Below are 5,825 nucleotides of genomic sequence, written 5' to 3'. Positions count from 1 at the left end.
GTTCGTACTGGGTCAGACTGGGCGGGCTTGGGTTCTTCCCCCCTCCCTCCGCTTCCCCCTCCTCCTTCCCTCCTTCCTTTCCAGATGTACAACGTAAACGCTCGGAAAAGGAGTCGGAAAAAGGGAGCCGAGAATTTCCTAATGAGGAAAGGAATCACCTCTGGAGGGCGGAGGGAGCCTGTGTATGTGTGTGGGGTCTTCCTCGCGTCTTCAGGGAGGAGACTTTTGGGTCCAAAGAGACCGGAGACACTTCTGGCATCTGGCCAAGTGGGATTCCCCCTTGCCTTCCGGGGCCACTGGGCGCCTGGGTTCCTGCCAGCTGGATTTGGGACTCAGGAGTTGGGGTACAGAGCGCTCCTGATCTGGTAGAGGACCTCCACAGGCTCCTCGAGTTCTGCTGCCCCTCACCCCAAGCTGCTAGAATTGAAAACCCAGGAGTTTGGGGTCACCCACCAGGAGGATTCTGCTCCAGGTCACCCCCTTCTTGGTTGTAGGGTATGGAAACCTCTCTTGAGCTCCTTCCTAGAATCTGGCAGTTGACCAAGAGCCTGGGTGTGATAGGGAGGGTGGTGCTTTGGCCCCACAGTGTCTTCTTGATAAAACCCATGTGATTCCTATAAACCTGGAAAATTGTAGCATGGGTTGGAGTGGTGGTGGTGGTGGTATCTTGCAAAGGGGCCACTCCATTTTCCCCAGATCCCCCCGGGGGGATGTAGAGGAAGGAACTCTGTAGTAAGGGAAGGCAGTGACCCCCTGCCCACCCCTTCCTCCAACCTGGCTCTGTGTAATGAGATCACCTTTTAGGATTCTAGTCTTTATCTTAGTCTGGGGGAGGGAGACCTAGGGGACTAGATTCTCTCCTAACATACTCTCCTTTCCAGCCCCCTTCCTGCCTTTTTCCTCCAGGATTTCTTTCCTTCCAGAACAGTAATTCCCCAAATCAAACTCTGCTCCCTCTGTTCCCCAGTCCCCTGCCCCCCATTCTGCCTCAGAAATTCAGAATAAAAGTGCCCAGAATCAATGCTTTTTCTTTCACTTTGAGTTTCCTTCTGCTACTCTACTTTCTGTCCCAAATCACCCAGCTTTTTAAATTTTTAAATTTTTTAAATTTTTATTTTTTAAAGCCCATCTCCAGAACCAGCTGCAGCCCAAGGGAGAAGCCAGCTGGACAGACTGTGGGATGATGCTGGCCCCTATCCCACTCTCACATCTGCAGGTCCTGACCCTTTCTTAGGTGAGGAACCCAAGCAATCTCTGGGTTAGGATTTAAGCACAGCACTACTGCAAAGGTAACCTCTAGGCAAAAACTACTCAAGCCAAGGACTGAGAACCCCCTTTGGGAGGAGCGGGGCTGAGGCCTGACTGCTGTATAAACCAGCAAAGTGCACGTGTGTGAACCCAGCCCTCTCCTTTTCAGCCCAGGCACAAGCTCTTTAGATTTTCCCAGGATTTAGGAGTTTTGGGTGGAGGGGGAAAGGGTACAGGGAGGGAGGTGTGTGACTCAGCTCCTCCCAGGAGCCTTGGTGGGGGACAGGGGACATAGCGTCCTACTCCAGTCTTCTTCCCAGCTCCACCGCCCCCCCAGCCTTGGCCAACTCAAACAGGCCCTCTCCCTGTCCATTCCCTGCTCCTGTTTACACGGGGAGCCCCTTAGTCATTCTCTGGCTGGCTTTTCTACTCTCTCCGATATCCCTCCTCTCTTGGCTCTCTTTGCCCTTATAAGTCCTTTCCCTTGGCCCAACACCTCTTGCTTTCTCTCTCACCATGCCTGCTCCAGGTCAGGCATGAACTTGGGGTTCCCTCCTAGTTGGAGCTGCTTCAGCATAGCCCTTCAGGTCTGGAAGCTGGCCTAGAAACATCAGCCAAGAGGGAGCCCTAGAGGTCATCAGGAAAGGAAATGGGTGTAGAGAGTTTAAGTGACTTGTCCAAGGTTACATGGCTAGTCAGTTTGTGGTGAGTCTAGAACCTAAGTGTTTTGACTCTAAGCCCAGTGCCTTCTCCTCTCAGCCCATTGCCCTCCAAATGCTCCGTCTCCTCTCAGCTTTTTCTGTCTTATGTATCTCTCAGCTTGTCTCTGACCCAGCCTGTGTGTCTCTAAGTGTCTCTGTTTTCTCTCTCGGATATGACCTCTCTGGTACCCTTTGTCTCTTCATCTCTCAGTAGGAATGATTTGCTGTGATGACAGACTTATTAATCATGGTCTGCTTGACAGAGAAACAGAAGGGGTGAAGGGCAAGGGTGGGACACGCACCAGGCTCCTGCTGTCACCAGCCTGCCTGCCCAGAAGGCTGGAGCTTTAGAACCAGAAGAGTGAATTTCCATAGAGATGGACGGGATAGAGGTGCATATTCTAAAGCCAGGAGCCATGCTGTGTTTCAGCAGGGTGGGAGAGGGGTGAGGGAGTACTAATAATGTTATTTAGCATATGCCCTATGCCTGGCCCTGGGCTTGACATTGAACCTGCCTTTATCCCACTTAATCTTCCCAACTATCCAGCACTAAAGGTATTATGATCCTCATTTTACTGTGAGGAAACTGAGGCCCAGAGAATGAAGTGACTGAGCCAAGATCAACAGGAATAAAGGGGCAGAGGTGGAATCCAAATTCAATTCCAGTTGATTCCAAAGCCTGTTGCTTTTCCCAATGCACTGTTAGTTTAGTCCTCTAAACTGGGCTGGGTTTCTACAGGGAGAAGACTGTGGAGCAGGGATCATTAACCTAGGTACATTGTTCCCAGGGTGGGGTGGAGGGAAGATTGGGTGCACAATCCACTAATCCTCTGAAACTGGATGGAAGTTTTTGTGTGTATGTATATGATTTCTCTGGGGTGAGACTCAATTGCTTCTTTTAGATTCTCAAATGCCTGGAAATTCTGAGAGTGCTGAGGCTGGATGTCCTGATTTCAAGGAATAGACTTGAGCCTTGTTGAGCCTGTAAAAAGCCTGGTTGGGTCCTGGCCACTGTGACTCAGTGGTGGAGCATCAACTTCTGATACAGGAGACCGCAGTTCGATTCCTGGGCAGGGCACATGCCTGGGTTGCGGGCTCGATCCCCAGTGGAGGGTGTGCAGGAGGCAGCCGATCAATGACGCTCTCGTTATTGATGTTTCTCTCTCTCTCTCCCTCTCCCTTCCTCTCTCTGAAATCACTAAAGACATATTTAAAAAAAAAAAAAAGCCTGATTAGGTGGCAAGCCTGGTTGGGTGGCTTTAGCTGAGTGAAGTCTTCATGAAATTAAACTGGTGTGTGATAGCACACACGAATAGGGTGTAGGTGTGCTGAGATCATATCAGTCCCCTCAACCCTTGCAGCCTGAAGACCCCAGGCTGGTGGCTTCTGGTCAGAAAGACCTCTCTTGCTTATTCCAGATGACTGTAGAAAGTGATATGATGCAAAAAAGATTGGGAAGAGTTCACGACAACGGGACCAGAGGAGTTTGTTGGCTTGTGCCTCCTCACTTTGGCTCTAGGGTCCCACTCCTGCCCTGTGGTGGGTGATGAATGATGAGAGGGAAGGAAGGAGGGATACTAATGAAGATTATAGAGCTGCAAGGGGGTCTCTGGAAGGAGAACAGAAGCCCAGTTATCCCAGAAGTCTGGGTCCAGAGCCAGCTAAAGCTGGGGCACTGCTCTGTGTGTGTGTCAAAGAGAGAAATTAGAAAGTACAGGAGCAGGTCATTTGAACTCTGGGGCTCTGTTGCTGCCCTGACTCAAGGTCTCAGCCTAGGGAAACTGATGGCTCCATCATATGTGAGTAACCACCCATGACTTGTATACTTCCTGTCTGACCCAGGAGAAACTCTTCCCCCATACTCCAGACCGAAAATAAACCCAAATTCCCCTCCCCTTTCCACCCCCACTTTGCTCAGAGCACAGGAGGGATGGATGAAGGGTGTTTGCTAGGGTGACAAGATCAGGCCTAGGGGATAAGATGCTTGGGTTCACTTGGTGCTCCAGGACTCTGAACGTAGGGATTGAGATGGTGACCAGATATCTCTGTAAGGGCCAAACTGTTAAGTTTTTCTTGGTTGGGCTAGACTGGGAGGGACAGAAGGACAGGGACTAGGGGAAGGGCACTGACTGGAGAGGAACAGGGCTAAGGGGACACTGGGGTAAAAAATATAAGACCCAGGGGTCCAAAACAAGCAGACCAATGAGAAGGAATTTCCCTTACCCCAGCTAGTGCCTTCTCTTCCAAACTCTCTTCAGTTTTTCTATCCTTTTTTTCCGACAACAAGATTCTACAGCAAAATGTAACAACCCCAGATAGGAAGGTAAAGGGAAATAAGATTCTCTGGGATGTCCTAAACATTGACCTCATTTGATCTGCTCACCCCCCCACCCCCATTACTTTGTTTCTCTGATTTGTTGCCATGTACCTACCTTTGGAGAGGAAAGAAGTGCCTGAAGCTTCTGGGCTCAAGGGCCTGGAAACTGGAGGAGAGATCCTTCCAGGGTGGGAGCTGTGGCCGGAGCATCAGTTTCCTGGGATGGTCTTCACAGATGTAAGCACATCTGGAGCCCATCAGGAAGGGACCTGGAGCATCAGGATTCTCAATATACATCTGATTGAGGCTGTGAGGTACTGAGGATGAGCCACCCCCGCAAATTTGCCATTTCTAGTCCTCTCCTGGGAAGGATTACCAATCCTAGACAGGAAGTTAGGGCATTGGAAAGGGCCAGGAGGAGGACAGGAGGGCCAGGGACTGCACCCAAACCCAGACATACTTTTTCACCAGCTTCATCTCTTTCTGATTCTATAGGGGTGATGGCATCTCTGATCAGGTAGGAATCAGGGTGTGTGTGTGTGTGTGTGTGTGTGTGCATGTACAGCAGAAGTATGCCATTCAATTCATGAAAAGTCATAAGCACTCCCCATGAATTCTCATGCGTTCTCTGGACCTCTGGCACTTCTCATCCTTTTACCCACAAACACACACACATACTCCTTCCTTGGCTGCAAATTCCTCCCTGTCCATCATCACCTTGTAATGAGCACATTTGTTTTCCAGGGATCATGTACAGGGCTAAGAATAGGTCCATCCACTTGCCCTTCCTCTCAGGGAGCTCTAACCTTTTGGGGTGCTGAATTAGGGGGTAAATGAGTATACAGTGATCCCTGCGAAGGATCCAGGTGTCCCCAGCAGCCAGCCCCTCGGTAAAATGGAAAGTCTCTGGGGTTGAGATTCAGGCTCAGTGATACGGAGCACTCTTGAGGAGCAGAGCTCTCTCTCTTTCTTCCACGGTTATAGCTTGAGTGGGGAACTGAGCCTTAAGAGATTTAAAAAAATATATCTTTATTGATTTCAGAGAGAGGAAGGGAGAGAGAGAGAGAGAGAAACATCGATGATGAGTCATTGATCTGCTGCCTCCTGCACGCCCCAACTAGGGATCAAGCGTACAACCTGGGCATGTGCCCTGACCAGGAATCGAACCTAGATCTCCTGGATCCTAGGTCCATGCTCAACCACTGAGCTACACCCGGCTGGGCACCTTAAGAGATTCTTAAATAACTCCTGGACCCCAACGTTGTGACTTAATGAGTTGAGATAATAATATAAGGCAGTGTTGTATAAAATTTGCAAGTGTTTTATTTCAGGTTCTAATTTACCAAAATTGGGTTTCCTGTCTTACCTGCAGCAAAAGTTGAGTGGCTATGCCTTTTGAGCCTCCATCCCTCATCATCTCTGGCCTCAGCCCTTGACTGGACTTCAAAACTCCAGGTGAGAAACCAAGGGGAGGAGCTTTCTGATTTTATGGCTTAGAGCCTTTTCAATAGCTGTCCAGCAGCTCAGAGGCCAGAGACCTCTCTGTTCCAGTCTCTGAT

At 49.9% G+C, this 5,825-nt stretch overlaps 1 long non-coding RNA gene across 4 annotated transcripts in view; it reads left to right on the top strand.

Annotated features, from left to right (window-relative positions):
• LOC148093844 (uncharacterized) overlaps positions 1 to 5,825 on the top strand; it is a 28,895-nt gene that overhangs the window by 291 nt on the left and 22,779 nt on the right. For 3 of the 4 annotated variants that reach the window (XR_015714059.1, XR_015714060.1, XR_015714057.1), the window contains exons 1-2: positions 622 to 1,234; positions 5,639 to 5,721. This is a non-coding gene — a long non-coding RNA (uncharacterized LOC148093844). Of the gene's footprint in view, positions 1 to 621; positions 1,235 to 5,638; positions 5,722 to 5,825 lie in introns of those variants that run through there. The other variant, XR_015714058.1, reaches the window with a different exon arrangement.

Source organism: Miniopterus natalensis, chromosome 2, assembly GCF_054644295.1.
Source record: "Miniopterus natalensis isolate mMinNat1 chromosome 2, mMinNat1.hap1, whole genome shotgun sequence".
In the NCBI taxonomy this organism is placed as follows: Eukaryota; Metazoa; Chordata; class Mammalia; order Chiroptera; family Miniopteridae; genus Miniopterus; species Miniopterus natalensis.
The sequence above is the reverse complement of the archived record's forward strand: the minus strand, read 5'-3'. Positions and strand labels throughout refer to the sequence as shown.